Source organism: Somniosus microcephalus, chromosome 2 (assembly GCF_052327205.1).
Source record: "Somniosus microcephalus isolate GS21.2 chromosome 2, FLI_Smic_1.0, whole genome shotgun sequence".
Classification (NCBI taxonomy): domain Eukaryota; kingdom Metazoa; phylum Chordata; class Chondrichthyes; order Squaliformes; family Somniosidae; genus Somniosus; species Somniosus microcephalus.
The window spans coordinates 100,552,770-100,576,169 of NC_140988.1; the positions used below are offsets into that span (position 1 = coordinate 100,552,770).

The 23,400-nt window shown below is 46.7% G+C and overlaps 1 protein-coding gene across 2 annotated transcripts in view; it reads right to left on the minus strand.

Annotated features, from left to right (window-relative positions):
- The window catches only part of lrba (LPS-responsive vesicle trafficking, beach and anchor containing), a 991,104-nt gene that overhangs the window by 183,660 nt on the left and 784,044 nt on the right, over positions 1-23,400 (minus strand). The window lies entirely within an intron of this gene.

Genomic DNA, 23,400 nt, shown 5'->3' on the forward strand with positions numbered 1-23,400 from the left:
ACTTCAATGTCCATCACCAAGAGTGGCTCGGTAGCACCACTAGTGATCGAGCTGGCAGAGTCCTGAAGGACATAGCTGCCAGTCTGGGCCTGCTGGTGAGAGAACCAACACGAGCGAAAAACCTACTCACCAATCTACCTGTCGCAGATGCATCTGTCCATGATAGCAGTGACCACCGCACAGTCATTGTGGAGACAAAGTCCCGTCTTCACACTGAGGACAGCCTCCATCGTGTTGTGTGGCACTACCACCGTGCTAAATGGGATAGATTCAGAACAGATCTAGCAGCTCGAAACTGGGCATCCATGAGGCACTGTGGGCCATCAGCAGCTGAATTGTATGCCGCCACAATCTGTAACCTAATGGCCCAGCATATTCCTCACTCTACCATTACAATCAAGCCAGGGGACCAACCCTGGTTCAATAAGGAGTGTAGAAGAGCATGCCAGGAGCAGCACCAGGCATACCTAAAAATACGGTGCCAACCTGGGGAAGCTGCAACACAGGACTACATGCATGCTAAAAAGCGGAAGCAGCATGCTATAGACAGAGCTAAGCGATCCCACAATCAACGGATCAGATCAAAGCTCTGCAGTCCTGCCACATCCAGTCATGCATGGTGGTGGACCATTAAACAGCTAATGGGAGGAGGAGGCTCCATGAATATCCCCATCCTCAATGATGGTGGAGCCCAGCAAGTGAGTGCAACAGACAAGGCTGAAGCGTTTGCAACCATCTTCAGCCAGAAGTGCCGAGTGCATGATCCATATCGACCTCCTGAGGTCCCCACCACCACAGAAGCCAGTCTTCAGTCAATTCGATTCACTCTACGTGATATCAAGAAATGGCTGAGCACACTGGATACAGCAAAGGCTGTGGGCCCCGACAACATCCCGGCTGTCGTGCTGAAGATTTGTGCTCCAGAACTAGCTGTGCCTCTAGCCAAGCTGTTCCAGTACAGCTACAACACTGGCATGCATCCAACAATGTGAAAAACTGCCCAGGTATGTCCTGTCCACAAAAAGCAGGACAAATCCAATCCGGCCAATTATCGCCGATTACCGCAGTCTACTCTCAATCATCAGCAAAGTGATGGAAGGTGTCATCGACAGTGTTATCAAGCAGCACTTACTCACCAATAAGCTGTTCACTGATGCCCAGTTTGGGTTCTGCCAGGACCACGCCGCTCCAGACCTCATTACAGCCCTGGTCCAAACATGGACAAGAGAGCTGAATTTCAGAGGTGAGGCGAGAGTGACTGCCCTTAACATCAATGCAGCATCTGACCGAGTGTGGCATCAAGGAGCCCTAGTAAAACTGAAGTCAATGGGAATCGGGGGGAAAACTCTCCACTGGCTGGTGTCATACCTAGCACAAAGGAAGATGGTTGTGGTGGTTGGAGGTCAATTATCACAGCTCCAGGACATCGCTGCAGCAATTCCTCAGGGCAGTGTCCTAGGTCTAATCATCTTCAGCTGCTTCATCAAAGACCTTCCTTCCATCATAAGGTCAGATGTTCATTGATGACTGCACAGTGTTCAGTGCCATTCGCAACTCCTCAGATAATGAAGCAGTCCATGCCCGCATGCAGCAAGACCTGAGCGATATTCAGGCTTGGGCTGATAAGTGGCTGGTAACATTCGTGTCACACAAGTGCCAGGCAGTGACTTTCTCCAACAAGCAAGCATCTAACCAACGCCCTTTGACTTTCAATGGCATTAGTAATAGTGATTGTCTTTAGTTCCCCACTCCCTGTGGCCCCTTGATTATCCATTATTGGGATGTTGTTAGTGTCTTCTACAGTGAAGACAGATGCAAAATATTTGTTCAGAGTCTCTGCCATTTCCCCGTTCCCCATTATTAATTCCCCAGTCTCATCCTCTAAGGGACCAACATTTACTTTAGCTACCCTCTTCCTTTTTAGAAACCTGTAGAAGCTCTTACTATCTGTTTTAATGTTTTTGCTAGCTTACTCTCATAATTCATCTTCTCTCTATTATTTTTTTATTCATCCTTTGCTGGTTTTTAAAAATTTCCCAATCCTCTGGTCTCCCACCAATCTTGGCAACATTGTATGCCTTTGTTTTCAATTTGTTACCATCCTTTACTTCCTTAGTTAGCCATGGATGGTGCTCCCTTCTCTTAAAATCTTTCTTTCTCACTGGAATATATTTTTGTTGAGAGTTATGACATATCTCCTTAAATGTCCGCCACTGCATTTCAACTTTCTTACCCTTTCATTTGTTTTTCCAGTCCACTTTAGCCAGTTCTGCCCTCATGCCATTATAATTGCCTTTGTTTAAGATCAGGACACTGGTTTGGAATACAACTTTCTCACCCTCTGACTGAATTTGAAATTCAACCATGCTATGATCACTCTTTCCTAGAGGATCCTTTACTATGAGATCATTTATTCATTCTGTCTCATTACATAGTACCAGACTTGGAAGTATATAGCCGTTCCTTCATCGTCGCTGGGTCAAAATCCTGGAACTCCCTCCTGGACAGCACTGTAGGAGTACCTTCATCACATGGACTGCAGTGGTTCAAGGCGGCGGCTCACCACCACCTTCTCAAGGGCAACTAGGGATGGGCAATAAATGCTGGCCCTGCCAGCGACGTCCACACACCATGAACTAATAAAAAGGGAAAAATTGCAGGGCTATGGGTAAAGAGCAGGGGCGTGGGACTAATTGGATAGCTCTTTCAAAGTGCTGGCACAGGCACGATGGGCCAAATGGCCTCATTCTGTGCTGTATGATTCTGTGAAAAACACTGTCAAATTGTGCACTACACTATATTACTGGGTTTCCATTTCACACTGAACAATGTTCACATTTCTCAGAACTTGTAAACCTCAAGTACCAAATATGTATTCTGTCATGTTACTAGAGACAAGATCAGTGCCAAAAATTCCCCTGTCTCAAAGTGACCAAAAAAAACTGCCATGTTGCTCACCGAGTGGGAGGTTACATTGTTGAAGGAATATCCCTCTATCACATACAGTTAAGAGCAGAAGTCAGCCAAGTGTGGCTAGAGAAATAATTTTATTCTGCTACAGAAGCAGTTTCATCTAGGTCAGTCAAGCTCTGCAAATATCAAATCAGCAAAAAGACATATATACATCTATTATATTAAAATTGCTGAGTGGGCTGCAACATTCCATTTCAAAATGCATTGAAAACTCCTGTCAGGCTCTGTCTATGCCAAAATACATTTTAAATATGTTAACATTTATCTGCAGTACCTGTTATACCTATAGGTGACACAGACATGGCATGTCGATGTTAAAAATGTCATATAACGTTGGGTGCGAAAGCACAGCTCTTGTTGCAATCTGGCCATTGAGTCTTCATGCCTTTCCACATCTTGCCTATCAGATGACTTGCAGCAGTGCCTTCAACAACAACTTGTATTTATATAGCGCCTTTAACGTAGTAAAACGTCCCAAGGCACTTCACAGGAGTATTAAAAGACAAAAAATTTGACACCGAGCCACATAAGGAGAAATTAGGGCAGGTGACCAAAAGCTTGGTCAAAGAGGTAGGTTTTAAGAAGCATCTTAAAGGAGGAAAGAGAGGTAGCGAGGCGGAGAGGTTTAGGCAGGGAATTCCAGAGCTTAGGGCCTAGGCAACTGAAGGCACGGCCGCCAATGGTTGAGCGATTATAATCAGGGATGCTCAAGAGGGAAGAATTAGAGGAGCGCAGATATCTCGGGGGGGGGGGGGGGGTTGTGGGGACTGAAGGAGATTACAGAGATAGGGAGGGGCGAGGCCATGGAGGGATTTGAAAACAAGGATGAGAATTCCAAGTGAATGTCTCACAAGTGATAGTTTGGACCTAAAACATTTCCAATAAGGTAATTAATCTAAAAAATGTTTTGATTAATATTCCTTACCTCCCTCGCAACTTCCAGCTTGGTAAACCCAATGAGATAATTGTGCACAGCACCACTCCCCCCCCCCTCACCCCAAATTTCTGAAGAGGGTTGCTAATAAATGCGTACTTACCAGACTGGCAGGCCCTTACTTAAAATTGTTGGAGCATTCTTCTGCTTTTCCAGGTCCAACACTAAAGAGCCGAATGGGATTCATGAGACATACTTTCTCCCCCTCCCCAATAAGCCCTCGATGTACTTCCTTCCCCTACTTTGTGTCTCTGCTAGCAGTGCCTCCTGCAACCTGCCATTGTTTAGGCTGTACTTGACCAATTTGTGACCACCAATGTTTTCTTCTATGCTCTCAGCTCTTGGACACGGTCGGGGTTGTAGCTCCTACTCATCTTTTTGTTGTCACTCAGGCCTCGGCACGATCACAAGCCCTGCTCTCCTCTTTCCATCATTTTCCTGCCTATAGCATTGCTTCTCTGAATTTTTCTTTGGGCCAGCTTTCAAAGTTTTGAATCCCCGCCGCCCCCCACCCTTATCATAACCCCTAAGCTGAAAGCTTTTGATGTCTTCAGCACCACTCCCTACACAGAGCTTCGGAGGGCCTTGCTGGCCCTGACGCCCCTCTCCTCCATTCCTGCACATTCCAACCACTTTCTCTCCCTCTTCCGCCTCCATTCTTTTCCTCCTCCCTCCACTGTCTTGGTCCAATTATTCCCCGCCCTCTACCTCTGTTATCCTGAATATTGCACTTGAACTCTCCCTGTGCAGTGCCACGGGAGACTGACTAGTATAAGATGTACAACATTTTACATTTATCTGATCTGTTTTGCATCTCTACTTAAACCAACCATTTTTCTAAAAACAGTTTTAAAAATTAACATTTTGTCTTACAGTTCAACATGGGCTTCCTTCAGAGAATAAATATTAAATATAGTTTGGGTAAAATATAAATCCTTTCAAAAACAGTCCTCCCCAACAATATTAAATAATCAAGATATCCCATATCTTTAGAATATGATTTTAGCATGAGCAAAAAGAATAAAACTGAAGAAAAGATTCAGATACTTTGCATTTTGCCTTCCTTACTAAATATCTCTGGCACAGTGTTGCTGAAAGTTTCTGCTTAAATAAAGCATGTTTAAATTCACGACTGCTATTCAGAACTTCTCTCCAAAAGTGCACAGACTTCAGGAAGTTGCCATTTTTTCTGCTGCTGTTTGAGTGCTTTCTTAGAAACAAATAAAATAAATGCAGCTATTCTAATCATTTAGAATATATGGCAAAATACATGAAAATTGAACACCCCAAAATTTCAATGTATAAAACTATTCTTTTCACACAAAACATAGTATTTGCTAAATGAACACTCGCATATAATCAATTACATGGAGGCCCTATGAAAGTTATCTCAGAAAAAAATCAAAAATTCATGCTTTATGTGGTTTTGACGATTTTACACAAAATATTGAAATGACCTGTAATGCTTCCGTAATTTGCTTTTTAATTATTTGTTCTTTTCCATCAACAGACAGTAGGGGAATAGGGGTGTGGCATACAAACAGCAAGTTCCAGCATGCTCTGCGTATGATTAGTCTTCCTGTCAATCTTAAGAAATAATTCTGTGAGTCCTAAGCATAAATGCACACGTAGAGGTGAAACCTGCTACACTAAGCTTCTTCAGCTGAGAGTGATCACTCTGAGAAATCTCAAACTCAAGAATCAGGTTTCCAAAACACAGGGACAGTTCTCTGATGGAAAACCTCGTGGAGGCATATTAAATACAGAAAATACTATTTATTGCTAAGTTTAATGAACTGGTCATTCAGGATTTTCTTTTACCATAGGAAATTTATCTGCCTGGTATTTCCATGTTTAATTGGTACATTGCCTAGATATTCAGCTGTGATTTGCTGCTGATTTATGAATATGGAATTTGAAGCAATTAGGTGCAGTGTGGCATATACTTTGCGTATTAACACATTTACTTCCTGTAACACGTTTCTGCTACGCCATTTCTAGCTTAGGGCTAGGGAAACCTCTATTATTTAAAATGAACACTGAAAAGTATCTAGTTTAACTATTGTTTTCCCCAGGTTACTGCTGGGGAAACCTGTTTCCCCCCCACACTCCTGGGGAATAGAGAGAATTAATACTTCTTCATCTGCCTCCTCATTTCCACCCTCAGCCACCTTGAGCAATTGTATCTTCCTCCCCCATCCCCTCCTACCTTTTCATGCTGCGCCTGCTCTAAACACCCATTCGTTTCCACTATCACTGCATCTTTCGCCCTCCCCCTCAATGGGGATGTCTTTCCCCCACTCTACAAGCAGTGCCAAGAAAACCCCCATTTCTCATTTCCAGCCAGCAATTCTGCCCCCAATGTTCCCGAAGCCTACCACCACAATCCCCATGTTGACAACCCTCCTACCACTGTCGCATCCTACAATCACACCATGAAACCAGTCTGTCACACTCCAGAATTCTCCTGCACCTCAAGTGCTTAATTACCACAACATCCCCCCACAATCCTACCAGAACCCAGTAACACATTTCCAGTGAACCCAAATATTAAGACGGTCCCTCCCAGCGCTCTAGCAGGCATCTGTCACATACCGGATATCACACTTTGTTACAGATGCTAAACAACCTGTTTTAAAAAAAAACTATCATTGACACACAGCCTGAAGCAAGCACTTCCCAATCGGCAAAATCCTCTGATCAAGCAGCAATTAAACTCTCCTTTGCACGGGCCTGTGCTTACTTAGTAATTAGAGTTTGTGGCCTTAAAGGGATACAGATCCACCTTAGCAACAAAATAAGATATTATGAATTACATGATAGACATTCCTATCCTTATAAAATAGCACATCATCCAACTTACTATGAGCAACAAATATAGTTCCAAAGTTTTAAACCTGGTCAGCAATAGAAAAAACAGTTTTTTATATATATTCATCTGAAAAAGCAATTTTACTGCAGAATATTGCAAATACTAATTGCAGCCTTACCATTAACAAAGCTATTCCCCTGTCCCATACCACTCCCAGCCTCACTGTTGAACAAATTGTTAGGAGGTGCTCAAAAGCAGCACTGAAGTGAGTAGATTTAAATTAAAGAATCTTGCATTTGGCTTCCCAACATCTGCAGATGGCTTGGCCTGTGATTGAATTTGGCTTCCCACAAAGGGAATTGCAGGGGGAATACCCCTTATTCTACATTTGCTCACCAACAAGCTAAGCCACTGTCAAAACACATCTGAGTATGTGCAGAATTAATTTACGTTAATGTTACTTTACAGGAATAGATGGTCGAAGTTTGACTGAAATAATGTTTGATGTGGTACTATAAAAGACAGAATTTATCATGATTGATGCACTGTTCATCAGAAATGTCCAGAATTTGAAACTGAAGGGGCCCCATTGTGAATTCTAATACAGTTTAGTAAATATAACTGTCTTGAGTTTGTGTTACTGCTTTGCTCTTCTGCTTTAGTAAATATTTGATGACATAATTTATGCAATCATAACCTCAATGACTCGGGTAACTTCAAGACATGCATATTCCAAGTTCAAGTAGGAGAGAGGAAGAGACCCAAAGAACTGAAAAGGTTTAGGTTTCTGCATTGGTAGTTCATTGTTAACTCTAATCCGACTCTGAAGAAACCACTTATTAAAAAGGTTAATCAATTTAGATTAAAATAATTCATCAAGTAAAGTAGCAGCCCAGGTTCATCTCATTAAAAAGTGAAGGTGGAGGTGTGTATATTTTATTAATAGCTGAGTGGTGTACTCCCAAGGCAAATTGACTGGAAGAAATAATTTACCTACAACAGAAATTAAAACCATTAATATTAGCAAGCAAAGGCACGCTATGTAATATCAACCATCTATAAAACCTCTTCATTGCATTTCGCCCCCACACGTAGACTAAATATACCAAAATCTACTAAAATCAATGGTTTGCATCATTTAGGTATGCAGCATTTAAAAAGAATTTACAAGCTTTAATAAAATAACATGACTGTCATTCTAACACATACTATCAACATGAATTTCACACAGCATGTAGTTAATTAATGTTGTGCGCTGCAGCTCTGACCCGGTGGTGTACAATCTATAATTATACATCCTCCTATATATCATCTGCTCTCAGCTATGGTTTCATACAGAAGACAGACAGCTGCAACACAATATCCCTGCTCAACCTGAAGACCATCTGACTTTAATTGTAGACACAGCTTGATGTAGCTCTGGTCATTTGAAGCCAAAGTATCACACCGTAATAATCTATGCGGCAGGAGCCTGCCAAGTTGGGGCTATAAACACTGGCTTGGGCTGTCTGGCTCTGTGACGGGCTCCAGGAAATATGATTAATGAGTGTGGTATAATGATATCAGGAACCCGATTAGCACCACAAAAGGTCATAGATCAAAGTAGTGTGCATTTCATGAACTGCAATCATTGTGTAAATTTTTATTGGCAGATAGAACTAAACCAAAGATTTAAATCCACAAGGCTGCTTATTTTCCAGAAGAGGTATCAGAAGATAAATACAAGTAATCTTTGGATATGACCCAACATGCTTAAACAAGGCAAGTGTGCAGCGCTCACTAATTCACTTTGCCCCTCCCCACACTAAGAAAATATTGAGAACACACAATTTGAAAATCATTCAAAAATGCAGTCAAAATATCATGAGGAACAGAATACAGTAACATGCCAGTGCCACATAAAATTGAAAATCTTTATTCAATGTTTAAAAGGTTTGTACAGAAAATTCAGAACTCCCACCAGTTGTTTAATATATTTATACTTGGAATAAACTGGAGTGCATAACCAATGAATGCTGCAGTAGTAATTTGGTCATGATGGTCAGTTTTGAGTACCATTCATATCAAACTATATAAATAGCAATGTGGTAGCACTCTAGTTAAACCACTGTTACAGACACCAGACAGATAGTGGAAGATATTTTTCAATAACTCAGTTGCATAAACCCATAGCATGCTAACGGCGACTTCACTCATCTGGCCGTGAACCAGCTCCATGGGTGCTGATGAATTCACTCATCTGACACTGGCCCTTTCAGGACATTGCAAGGATTGAACTACTGCATCAAGAAATGACTACGTCAAGCTTTATACTTTAGATTTCCAATTAATTGAAAAAAATGCCTTTCAAGTCGCTTTTCGGCCAAATGCTAATTTATGTATTTGGATGCACATCCAAAATAGATGGCAGATGTCAAGAGGAAGAAGAAAACAGGTAAAATAAGGGTGGATTTTCTTCGGAGGGCACACTTCAGGCACAGATCTACACACCGGAAGGCTTTGCCACCTGAACATCAGGGTGCAGCTGCAATCCATGGAGAATCCATGAACTTCTACCTGCCACTTTCATCTTTGGCCAGCCCCCGGCATCACACAGAAACTCTGGTCCACAGGGGTGCTGGGATAGGCGTTCACACCAAATAACTTCAGCTGCCTCTATGGTGAAGTGCCCAATTGATAGACAAAGCAGAGGAGCAGGCTGGGAATTCCCCTCCTGTGTCATTTAAATGGGAACATTGGGTCTCTGTCCTCCAGGCGCAGGCCTAATTACATCATCTGGAAAAGCCACAGGAAGTCCCAGGGCAGTGCAGTAGCAGCGGAGATTTGATGTGATGGGTCTCCACCACTTTTCCTTTTCGCTGTGCCTGGGAATCACCAATTTCGCAGGTGCAGCAAAGAGGAAAATCTACCCTGAGGTTTTTTTTTTACACAAAAAACACGGAAACAAGACATATTAGGTTAGATTAGAAGAAAAAGATTAAATTAAAATTAAAACACAAACCAAATAGAGACACAATAGGAAGGAAGGGTAGACACAGAAGTATTGCATTTTTCATTTTGCTTAAAATTGTTTCATTTAAAATAGTTTCCTGTTTATTTTTGCAGTATTGGGCTAACAATGCAATAGTTATTCCTGATATTTGAGTAGTTCTATTAATGTAGTATTAGTATAAATACCAGTGCAGAAACTGGGAATTCCTTATTCTATCAGGGAGTATGCACTTTTCTTGTACCTGCTGGTCGATAGAGTAATGAAAGATAGGCTTTGAGGGTATTTTAAGGGCATAAAGTGCACATACTACTGCATCATGAAGTGGCAGCTTGCAGGTTCATTTCTTGAAATACCTCAGTCACATCCAAATCCACATTGGGCATGAGAGGAATTTGCTGAGTGGATCTTAGGTCTTTCCCACAGGAAGTGGGGAATGCTGAATTTAACTGAAGAGGAAGAAATCATAGAATAACCAGAGGGCACAAATTTAAGGTGATTGGCCAAAGAACCAGAGGTGATGAGGAAAAACTTTTTATGCAATAAAGAACGAGAAAGAAATAAGAGGTGAAAGAAGTAAAGAAAGAGAGTGCAAGACAGAGAAAGAGCGACACACACAGAGGAAATTATAGCAAGAAAGAGCACAAAAAAGAAAGCGAGCAAACAAGAGTGAGAGAAATAAGAGAGCACACATAAGACATCAATCCTTTGGCCCTTATACACTTAAACAGGGATTTTGCCAGACTTCTGGTGGTGGAGCGAGAACAGCTCTGAAGAAATTCCCAGTCACGGGGGAATTTTGCCGGTGTTCAGGGGGGCGGGACCGGTGGCAAAATTGCAAAGATTGACAGCGGGTCCCAAACCCGCTGTCAAGCCGCCTCCAAACAATCTTCCCAGGCGTCGGGTCCTCGATTTGCACATGGACCCGACACCTAGCGGCGGGAAGAGGATTATAGGCACTTAACTGCTTGTTAACAGGTTGTTAACAGGCAGTTAAGAGGCTTTTTCCAATTTTGACAGGTCTATTGTGGGCTTCCCGACGTCCGGACACCACGCCAGGGTAAGTGTGGCGCCGTGGGTCTACTGTAATGTTTCTTCATTGATGACAGCTGCAGAAGTGGTGTGAAGGATCCAATGGTACACTAGTGAGTTTCAGAGGTAAGAAAATGTTGGGAAAATCATTTTTAATGTATTGAGACTTTTCTGTAGGTGACAAGTTTTGAAGTGTTTCTGTAGTCCCACCTCATTGGGAGAACCTCTCTCATCAGTGACAGATCGCTTCTGTAACCTCACCTGCAGCTGCCATCTGCTCTAGCCTAAGGAGGGAGTCACTGGAGAGCCTGAGTGCAAGGGCTCACCTTTGTATAGTGATTGTCAGTGTTTACATCACCTCAATGCTGTCAAACACTGAAAAGTCACCTGTCAAAAAAATGTGTGTGGCCCTTTTAAGAAAACCGGCAGATGATGCGTCATCAACTGACGCCATCTGACACCGGCTTTCTCTTAATTGGCCGGCATGTCCGCAGGGCGGGCTCAACAAGGCCAATTGACGCAAAATAGCATCTGTACGTCGGACGTCGTTGGGGGCGGGATCAGAACCCGGAAGGTAGCTGTCCCGCCCCCAAGCCACATCGAAAGGTAAATCCAGCCCATGGTCTCTGCTTCAGTCACTATCTCTGATAATACATACCACAGTGTCACAACCCTCTGTGTATAAACGTTGCTCCTGCTATCTGTCCCTTACATTTCATGTTATATCTCTGTCCTCTCATTCTAGACACCTCAACCACTGGAAACAGTCTGTTTCTTTTTACCATGTTCTCCTATCCCTTCATAACTTTAAACACCTCTATCAAATCACCCTGTCGTCTCCTCTGTTCTAATGAAAACAGCCCTAGTTTTTCCAAGTCATTCTTCCTATTTGGAATTCCTCATACCAGGCAGCATCCTAGTGAATCTGTGCTGTACCCTTTCCATTCCCTCATCATTCTTATAGCATGAAGCTCAAATTTGCACACAGCACTCCAATTGTGGTCTTAGTAAAGTTTTGTATAGGTTTACCATTACATCTTGATTTTTATATTCTATCCACCTTGATATAAAACCCAGTATTCCATTAGCTTTTTATGGCCATATCCACTTGAGATGCTGCTTTTAAAGTCTTGTGAACTTGAATTCCCAAACCCCTCTGCTCTTCCACATCACCCAAACTTCTCCTATTCAGAGTATAACCAAAATGTACCACCTCACACATACTAACACTGAATTCCATTGGCCACATTTTTGCTTATTCCACCATTTTATCAATGTCTTCTTGCAGCTTCCATAAAATTATTTACTATGCCTTCCATTTTTGAATCATGTGCAAATTTGACCACTCCCTCAAGTCCTAATTCCAAATAATTGGTGTGCACAGTGAAGAGAAATTATTTCCAGAACAGAATCCTGTGGACACTGCTACCCACTTTCAACCAACTTGCAAAACTGCCCCAACTCCTACTTTTGATATCCACTGTTCTAACCAATTTTTAATCCAATTTGCTTCACTTCCCCAAATTTGATACCCCTTAACCTTCTTCCAGAAAGTCTATGTTCACCACATCCACTACATTTCCCCCATCCACCATATCTGTTACCTCCTCAAGGAACTATCAGGTTTGTCGAGCACAATCTTCTTTACTGAAATCCGTGTTGGCTGTTGCTAATTATTTTCTTCATCTAGCTATTTAGTCGTTTCACCTTTAATTAAAGATTGCATCATTTTTCTACCACAGATTTAAACAAACTGACCTGTAATTACCTGGGTTAGCTCTGTCTCCCTTTTGGAAAATGAGCATTATATTAGCCACTCTCCAAGCCTTTTATTTATTATATCAATCATCTCACTTTTAACCAATTTGGAATTTACTTACTGCCCAATATCCTTTTCTTTTGTAAACATGGATGTGAAGTACTTGCTAAATATCTCCACCAATTTCTGTTTATTCTCTGCTAACTTTTAATAATTCTCTTTTACTGATATATTTGTAAGGTAGTTTACTTCTTAATATTTTTGAAATTCTCTCCTCATACCCCCTTTTAGCCTCTTTTGTTTTTGCATTTTCTTATTTTTATCATCCATATAGACTATAAGCCCATACGCCCTCTTCTACGCTTTTAGTTGGCTACTAATCTCTTTATTTACCTACAGCATTCTGAAACTTGAAATGGTTTCCTTTTCTAATTGTATATATTTATTCTGCATCTTTGCAATCTCTTTTTTAAAAACATCCCATTGTTGATCTAAAGTCCTGTGTGCCAATTTCTCTTTCCACCTTAAATCATTTAGCTCACTCTTCATCTTGCTAACATCTGCCCTATTCCAATCTAGTGCCCTCATTTTGTACTAACGTATTCCATTTTAATTTGGACCTTGAATCTTTTCATGTTATGATCATTATTCATGAGATACCCACCCACACCAACATACTGCTTGAGGAAGGAGTCCAGTGTGGCGGAACCACCAGAGGATTATGGACAATTGTATATAATTCCATTTACAGCAATGTAGTACAGCTGGGGGCTGCACCTTTTGTGGTAAACCACTGTTAACCTGTACATGACTGTGTGGTAAACCACTGTTAACCCTGTACAAGTCCAGGCATGTCTCAGCCCCTGGCTCCACCCCTAAGCCCGGGTATAAAGGTGACTCACCACCCTTCCCCCGGGAGCTCTTAGGATGGATCCACTAGCAGAGGCATGCTCTAGTTCTTAGTCAATAAAAGCCTACTTCATATAAGTCCATCTCGTAGTCTTTGGTATTGTTGATAGCGCATCAATTTTATTGACTAATTTTCAACATGGAGCAAATCTTGAAGCCGGAACGTTTAGACCTGGATCCTCAAGCAGCAGATGCAGCCAATAACTTTGAACACTGGCTGAGCTGTTTCGAAGCCTTCCTGGAGGCCTCCAGCACTACTGTCACTACAGATGACGCGAAACGGCTTGTCTTGAACTTACGGGTGAGCCACCGAGTCTACTCGATCATCCGAGATGCCACTACTTACGCGGCCGCCATCGCGACGCTAAAGGAACAATATGCGAGGCCTGTTAACGAGGTCTACGCCAGACACCTCCTGGCTACCCGAAAACAGCGCCCCGGGGAATCGGGCGCTGAATATTTACTGGCACTGAGAGTCCTCGGCCGGGACTGTAATTGCAAAGCGGTGACGGCCAAGGAATGCACGGAAGACCTGATCCGAGACACCTATGTAGCCGGCATCAGGTCCAACTATACTCGGCAGAGGCTGCTGGAACAGAGGGGGCTCGACCTGCAGAAGACGGTGGCCCTCGCTAACTCGTTAGACGTGGCCCTCCAGAACATGGACGCCTACCCCCCTGACCGGATGGCCACGTGGATGCCACGGGAGCAGCCATCTTGGGACCCGGTAAGGCCACAAGCCGCCAGCAGCCCAACTACAGCTGCAATGACCAGAGGCCAGAAATGCTACTTCTGCGGTCAGGCCAAGCACCCCAGACAGCAATGCCCAGCAAAGGACGCGACCTGCTCCAAATGCGGCAAGAAAGGCCACTACGCGAGAGTGTGCAAGGCGAAATCGACCCCCAATTCCAGCAGCGCCGCGTGTGAACCGTACAGGCCGCCATTTTGGACCCCACCAACCACGTGTGAGCCGTGCGGGCCACCATTTTGGACACTACCAGCCGAGGGGGAGCCGCCATCTTGGACACCATCTCGGGACCAGGCCCTCGGCGCGGGCGAATACTACAGCGACCCACCGACCTCGACGATGGCCTCCATCACCCTGGACCAATCTAGGCCCCATCAACTAGCCAGGTCCATGATGAACGTAAAGGTAAATGGCCATGCCACAAATTGCCTTTTCGACTGCGGAAGCACGGAGAGCTTCATCCACCCCGACACGGTGCGACGCTACTCCCTATCGGTTATGCGCACACACCACCAGGTCTTTATGGCCTCAAATTCCTATACGGCGGACGTCGGCGGCTACTGTGTAGCGACTCTGACAGTGAACGGCGTGGCGTACAGAGAGTTTAAATTCCTCGTCCTGCCACAGCTCTGCGCTCCCGTACTGCTAGGATTAGACTTCCAATGCCATCTGGAGAGCGTCACGATGGCATATGGCGGGCCCCTGCCCCCACTTACAGTCTGCAGCCAGCAGAATTTAAACACGGCACCGCGCAAAGTATGCAGCCTGTCCACCCTGAAGGTCATACCCCCCCCATTGTTCGCTAATCTCGCCAAAGACTGCAAGCCAATTGCTACTAAAAGCAGGCGGTACAGTGCCGGGGATAGGAGCTTTATTAAATCAGAAGTACAAAGACTCCTGAGGGAAGGGATTATTGAGGGCAGCACCAGCCCATGGCGAGCCCAAGTGGTGGTAGTAAAGACCGGCGAAAAACAGCGCCTGGTTATTGATTACAGCCAGACGATCAATCGATACACGCAATTAGACGCATACCCACTTCCCCGCATATCTGACATGGTCAACCAGATAGCACAATACCGGGTATTCTCGACGATTGATCTGAAGTCGGCATACCACCAGCTCCCCATCAGGTCTGAGGACCGCCAGTACACGGCCTTCGAGGCTGACGGTCGCCTCTACCACTTCCTCCGAGTCCCCTTCGGCGTCACCAACGGGGTCTCGGTCTTCCAAAGGGAGATGGACCGGATGGTTGACCAGAACGCGCTGCAGGCCACCTTGCCCTATCTAGACAACGTCACCATCTGCGGCCATGACCGGCAGGACCACGACACCAACCTAGAAAAATTCCTCCGTACGGCCCAACGGCTGAATCTGACATACAACAGAGAAAAATATATGTTCCGCACCGCACGCCTCGCTATTCTTGGCTGCGTGGTGGAAAACGGAGTCATCGGCCCCGACCCCGACTGAATGCGCCCCCTCCTGGAACTACCCCCCCCCACTGCCTAAAAGCCCTGAAGAGATGCCTAGGGTTCTTCTCTTACTACGCCCAGTGGGTGCCCAACTATGCGGGCAAAGCCCAGCCCCTCATCAAGTCAACCTCCATCCCCCTGACGGCAGAGGCCCGTGCGGCCTTCACCCTCATAAAAGAGGACATTGCGAAGGCCACAATGCACGCAGTGGATGAGTCCATCCCTTTCCAAGTGGAGAGCGATGCATCTGACTTCGCCCTAGCCGCAACCCTTAACCAGGCGGGGAGGCCCGTGACCTTCTTTTCACGGACCCTCCAGGGCCCCAAAATTCGACACTCCTCAGTCGAGAAGGAGGCCCAGGCGATAGTGGAGGCTGTACGGCACTGGAGGCATTACCTGGCCGGTAAACATTTCACCCTGCTCACTGACCAACGGTCAGTAGCATTTATGTTTAACAACAGACAAAGGGGGAAAATCAAAAATGATAAGATATTGCGGCGGAGGATCGAGTTATCCACCTACAACTACGATATCTTATACCGGCCCGGGAAACTTAATGAGCCCCCAGATGCCCTATCCCGTGGGACATGTGCCAACGCACAAGTCGATAGGGTACGGACCCTCCACAATGATCTCTACCACCCGGGGGTCACCAGGTTCTTCCACTTTATTAAAGCTCGCAACCTGCCTTACTCCATCGAGGAGGTCAGGACCATGACCAGGAACTGCCAGGTCTGCGCTGAATGCAAACCGCATTTTTATAGGCCAGACAGGGCACACCTGATTAAAGCCACCCGCCCCTTCGAACGTCTCAGCGTCGATTTCAAGGGGCCCCTTCCCTCCTCTGACCGCAACACGTACTTCCTCAATATTATTGACGAGTACTCCGTTTCCCCTTCGCCATCCCCTGCCCGGACATGACCAGCGCCACAGTCATCAGGTGCCTCCACGACCTGTTCGCCATATTTGGCTTCCCCAATTACATCCACAGCGACAGGGGCTCGTCGTTCCTGAGCGACGAGCTGCGCCAGTACCTGCTCGAGAAGGGCATAGCCACGAGCAGGACTACCAGCTACAACCCCCGGGGTAACGGACAGGTAGAGAGGGAAAACGCAACGGTGTGGAAGACCGCCATGCTCGCCCTAAAATCCAAGGGCCTCCCAATCTCCCGCTGGCAAGATGTCTTCCCCGATGCGCTCCACTCCATACGATCACTGCTCTGTACTGCCACAAACGCCACCCCTCACGAGAAGATGTTCGTCTTCCCCAGGAAATCCACCTCGGGGACATCACTACCGCCATGGCTGACGTCTCCGGGACCCGTCCTGCTCAGGAAACACGTGAGGAGCCATAAGACGGACCCCCTGGTCGAAAAGGTTCACCTCCTCCACGCCAACCCACAGTACGCCTACGTGGCGTATCCTGACGGGCGGGAGGACACAGTCTCAATTCGAGACCTCGCACCCCCAGGTACCACCCGAAACACCATCGATCACCATCCACTACCTCCACCCACCACCACTACCTACGACACACCACCGGGGTGTCTACCACGAACTGACGACATGCCGGTGCCATCCCTACCCCGAGAGGACGACACGCCAGTGCTCCGTCCCACGCGAGAAGCGGCCGCGGGCAAAGAACCGCCGCAACCGGCACCACGAAGATCATTACGGCAGACAAGACCCCCGGAGAGACTTTCGTATACGAACTTTTGAAACACTTCACCCTGCCGGACTCTTTTTTAAACGAGGGGTGAATGTGGTAAACCACTGTTAACCTGTACATGCCTGTGTGGTAAACCACTGTTAACCCTGTACAAGTCCAGGCATGTCTCAGCCCCTGGCTCCACCCCTAAGCCCGGGTATAAAGGTGACTCACCACCCTTCCCCCGGGAGCTCTTAGGATGGATCCACTAGCAGAGGCATGCTCTAGTTCTTAGTCAATAAAAGCCTACTTCATATAAGTCCATCTCGTAGTCTTTGGTATTGTTGATAGCGCATCACCTTTAATGTATCTGTTAACTGTGCTAGGGCTTCTTTCCTGTACTCCGCGTGATGACGTCATGCCGTCCATCACGTGATCGCTCAACGGCGGGAAGAACGTGATGACGTCATAGCTCGGAACCTTCTAGCAGTAGAGCTCGGAACCTGCTAGCAGTTGAGCTCGGAACCTTCTAGCAGTTTCCAGAGAGGCTTTCAAGCAGACCAGACCTATTTGCTTTGTATCCTACAGTTTCCTGTACAGCTTCGTTTGTTCATTAAATTTTATTGTTTTTGATTTTCTGAGTCGATCTCAATTCTTCGGCTAGGAACCCCAGTTCCTACATTGGTGACCCCGATTTCTTCGAACAATTTTCGTTGAAGTTACATCATGGACACGAACACCGTCACCCTCAAACTGCCGCAATTTTGGGAGCAACAACTGGCCGCGTGGTTTTTCCAGGCGGAGGCCCAATTTGCAATCCGGGGAGTAGCAGCGGATTCGACCCGTTATTATTACGTGTTCTCCACCCTCGACAGCGCCACAGCCTCACGGGTTGTCAGCCTCCTCGAGAGTCCACCGAATGATGGCAAGTACGAAGCTTTAAAAGCACGTTTACTGCAGATTTTCGGTCTGACCAAGTCGGAGTGCGCTCGCAGACTTATCTCCATGCCTGGCCTCGGGGACTCAAAACCCTCAGAGCTCATGAGCCAAATGCTCACGCTTTTGGGCTCGGAATCGCAATGTTTTCTGTTCCGCGAGCTGTTTCTCTGTCAACTACCAGAGCCAGTACAGACGGCCTTGGCCAATTCCGCGATCACGGATTGTGCTGAACTCGCAGCGGAAGCGGATAAAATATTCACCGTCTCACAACAATCTTGTGCAGCCACGAGGCACCCATCCCCCACAAGAGCGAATCCGACTCCTCCTCCTGCAGGCTGGTGTGTATACCACGCTCGTTTCGGCGCGAAGGCCAGAAATTGCCGTCCGCCCTGCAGTTTCTCACCAAAAAAAAACCTACCTCAAACCAGCGGTTTCTGAGAAGATCAATAAGGGACGCGCCGGAGTTGCGATGGCCATCGGGTCCGCAGGGAAACTCCTATACATTACAGACTCCCTGTCAGGGCGATGTTTTCTCTGTGATACTGGCTCCCAGTGCAGTATCCTACCAGCGTCGAAGCTAGATCTTCAATCCAGCGGTCAAGGTCCCCCCCTTGAGGCAGCCAATGGTGCGGCCATTCGCACGTTCGGAAAGCGTAGGGTCCAGTTGAGTTTTGGCGGCCAACGTTTTGTTTGGGAGTTCATCACGGCGAAAGTCTCAGGCCATCCTGGGGGCAGATTTCTTCAATGCAAACGGGTTTCTCGTCGACGTCCGACACTGCCAGCTAATCAGTGCCTCCACTTTTCACTCGGTCCCCTGCCACCGAAGCACCGCGATGTCTTGGTCAGTTACCTGTGCAATCCCATCTCCAAATGAGTTCTCTCGTCTTCTCAGTGAGTTCCCTGAGCTCACCAGGCCCACATTTTCTTCTTTAGTCGCGAAGCACGGTGTGGCGCACCACATTACCACGACAGTTTATGCGAGAACTCGAAGGCTGGAACCCGGTAAACTCGCGGCCGCCAAGGCGGAGTTCCATACAATGGAACGCCTGGGTATTATTCGACGTTCGAATAGTCCTTGGTCCTCGCCATTACACATCGTTCCTAAGCCGGGCGGCGGATGGCAACCATGTGGCGACTACAGACGCCTGAATGAGGCTACCACACCGGATCGGTACCCAATTCCTCACATTCAGGATTTTTCGGCCCATCTGGCAGGGAATTCCATCTTTTCCAAAGTAGACCTCGTCCGAGGCTATCATCAAGTGCCTGTGCATCCTCAGGACGTCCCCAAAACTGCCGTCATCACACCTTTTGGGCTCTTTGAGTTCCTTCGTATGCCGTTTGAGCTGAAGAATGCAGCACAAGCCTTCCAACGTCTCATGGATTCCGTGTTGCGCGATCTGCCGTTCATCTTCGTCTACCTAGACGACATCCTTATTGCCAGTAACAGCACGAAAGAACACATTACGCACTTGCGTACCCTTTTTCTCATCTCAGCCAACATGGCCTTATTATCAACCCGGCCAAGTGCCAGTTTGGGTTGCACAGCATTGATTTCCTGGGACACAGAATCACCTCAGAAGGCGCCGTCCCGCTGGCCACGAAGGTGGAAGCAGTCACCTCGTTCCCTCTTCCTCAGACCGTCAGGGCCCTCCAGGAATTTCTGGGAATGGGCAATTTTTATCATCGGTTCGTCCCCAAGGTGGCATTGTGGATGCAACCTTTGTACGAGGCCCTCAGAGGTAAATCAGGCAAAGACCTGATCGATTGGACACCCCAGATGGACCAGGCTTTCCTCGACACTAAGAACGCTTTGGCTGCTGCGACCATGTTGGCACATCCCCTTCCGGGCGCAACCATTGCCCTTACCACCGACGCATCTGATTATGCCATCGGGGCAGTACAGGAGCAGTGGGTCGACGGCACATGGCAACCATTGGCTTTCTTCAGCCACCAATTGTGGAAGAACGAACGCAAGTATAGTACTTTTGATAGGGAGTTGTTGGCATTGTTTCTGGCCATCCGACATTTTTGCTTCCTACTGGAAGGACGCCCATTCACGGCTTTTGTAGACCACAAGCCACTTACTTCTGCGATGGCCAAGACAGCGGAACCATGGTCGGCACGGCAACAACGTCATCTTACGTACATATCTGAATTTACAACTGACATACAACATGTTTCGGGCAAAGACAACCTGGTGGCGGATTGTCTCTCCCGCGCCCAGCTCCGCGCAGTACACCTGGGAGTCGACTATGTTGGTTTGGCAAAAGAACAGAAGGCAGACCCTGACGTGCAGGCATACCGGACCGCACCTTCCAGTTTACAAGTGGCTGATTTCAGTTTCCAGGCCGCAGGGACCACACTCCTGTGTGACATCTCGATGGGCGTCCCACGTCCAATCGTTCCAGTCGAATGGCGCAGGAGAATTTTCAACACTATCCACGGGTTGTCACACCCTGGCATGAGAGCGTCACAACAACTCATGGCAAAGAAATTCGTCTGGAAGGGCATGCATCTCGACGTCCGTGACTGGACTAATACCTGCGTGAGTTGCCAGAAGTCCAAGATACAATGCCATGTTAAGGCCCCAGTTGCCACTTTTCCGGTTCCGGAGCGTCGATTCGACCATGTGCACGTGGACCTGGGTGGTCCTCTCCCTTCCTCTCGCGGGTACACTCACCTCCTCACCGTGGTAGACTGCACCACCAGGTGGCCAGAGGCAATTCCTTTGGTTGCCACCACAGCGGCAGACGTCTCCAGAGCCTTCATCTCGTCGTGGGTAGCTCGGTTCGGGGTACCGGCTGACATCTCCTCCGACCGGGGGCCTCAATTTACCTCTGAGCTTTGGAACGCCGTAGCTCAAGGTTTGGGCACCAAGCTTCATCATACCACCGCCTACCATCCACAGGCGAACGGTCTGTGTGAAAGATTCCACAGGTCCCTTAAAGCCGCACTGCGTGCTAGTCTCCGTGGGCCTAGTTGGGTGGACAGGCTCCCTTGGGTGCTGCTAGGTCTTCGCACGGCGCCTATGGACGACCTGCATTCTTCTTCAACTGAGCTGGTTTATGGCCAACCACTCAGAGTGCCTGGCGATTTTCTTCCTCCTCACACGGAACCCTGGTCCCCAGCTCAGCAGCTCGTCAGCCACCAGGAAGCGGCTAGGAATTTCATCCAAGTGCCTACGTCGCATCATGACCTGCAGCGCTCCCATGTCCCGGTGGATCTTAAGAGCGCAGAATATGTGTTCATTCGGCAGGATGCTCGCAAAATCCCGCTCAAACCGCCTTACACAGGTCCGTTCCGCGTCATCTTGTCAGGTGACAAGTCTTTCACAGTCGACGTCGGCGGTAAGCCTGACCACATCTCCATCGACCGGTTGAAACCGGCGCATCTGGATCTGAGCGAACCAGTCGTCACCGCTCAGCCGCCTCGTCGTGGTCGTCCACCGTCGACTGCCGGTCCAGTACAGCCACAGTCATCCGCCGAGCCGTCAGTGCCCGCCTCACCGGGTCGACCACAGCCGGCCTCCTCTTCTCCTCCGCCTGTGGAGTCATCCCAACCACAGCCAACGACCAGTTCGTCTTCTAGCGCTCTGTTCCAGCTGCCGGGGTATTGCAGTCAGTTGGACAGACTCGTCAGACCCCCTTCTCGCCTTACCTTCTCTGTTAAAAGCAATTCTGGGGGGGCGCATGTGGCGGAACCACCAGAGGATTACGGACAATTGTATATAATTCCTTTTACAGCAATGTAGTACAGCTGGGGGCTGCACCTTTAATGTATCTGTTAACTGTACTAGGGCTTCTTTCCTGTACTCCGCGTGATGGCGTCATGCCGTCCGTCACATGATCTCTCAACGGCGGGAAGAACGTGATGACGTCAGAGCTTGGAACCTTCTAGCAGTAGAGCTCGGAACCTTCTAGCAATTGAGCTCGGAACCTGCTAGCAGTTGAGCTCGGAACCTGCTAGCAGTTTCCAGAGAGGCTTTCAAGCAGACCAGACCTATTTGCTTTGTATCCTACAGTTTCCTGTACAGCTTCGTTTGTTCATTAAATTTTATTGTTTTTGATTTTCTGAGTCGATCTCAATTCTTCGGCTAGGAACCCCAGTTCCTACACCAGCACATATTTTACGAGTTCCATTCCTGCCCCATCAATGAATGGGTAATTAAAAGCTCCTAAAAGAATAATTTTGTTATTCCTGCTTTTCTCCTTGATCTATCTACAGAGTTCCTCTTCCATTTCCCTTAGGAACATAGAAACAGGAGTAAGTCATTCAGCCCCTCAAGCCTGTTCCACCATTCAATTAGATCATGGCTGATCTCCATCTACCCGCCTTGGTTCCGTAACCCTTAATTCTCTTGCCGAACAAAAATCTATCTCAATCTCAGTTGTGAAATTTTCCTAAACAGATTTTTGGGGGAAGAGTGTTCCAGATTTCCAATACTCTTTGTATGAAGAAGTGCTTCCTGACATCACCCCTGAACGGACTAAATCTAATTTAAAGGTTATGCCCCCTTGTTCAGGACTCACCCACCAGAGGAAATAGTTTCTACCCTATCAAATCTTTTAATCACCTTAAACACCTCAATTACTCAAGGGAATACAATTAATGGTTTTTAGTACAACCCTACTAATGTAATAATGCCTGTTTTTAAATCTTTGGTCTCTAACCATATAGGCTGTGAATCTCTGAGTACAGCAGTCCTCTCTACAGCATGCACTCCCACCTTCATCAACAAGCCACCACTACTACTCCTCTCTTACCTATTCTGTCCCTCCAAAAATTATAACTTGATATGTTTATTTTCCACTCGTCAAGGCTACAGCCAAGTGCTGATAGTGCTATTAAATCTATACATTACTGTGACATAATTGCTTATAATTTCTCCAGTTTAAAGGAATCAAGAGATTATGGAAATAGGGCAGGAAAGTGGAGTTGAGTTAGAAGATCAGCCATGATCTTAATGAATGACGGACCAGGCCCGAGGGGTCCTATGGCCTACTCCTGCTCTTATTTCTTATGTTATTTCTCACTCTGAGTATTGCATACATGCACTTCATTTTTTTGTTTGTATTTAACACTGTTCTTTTTCCCTCAGCTAACAATTTGTTCCTCTAATTCAGTCTTTTCTCTGCTTACAATGGGGATTTTCCTTTACTCCCTTTATTTATTCTGCATGCCAT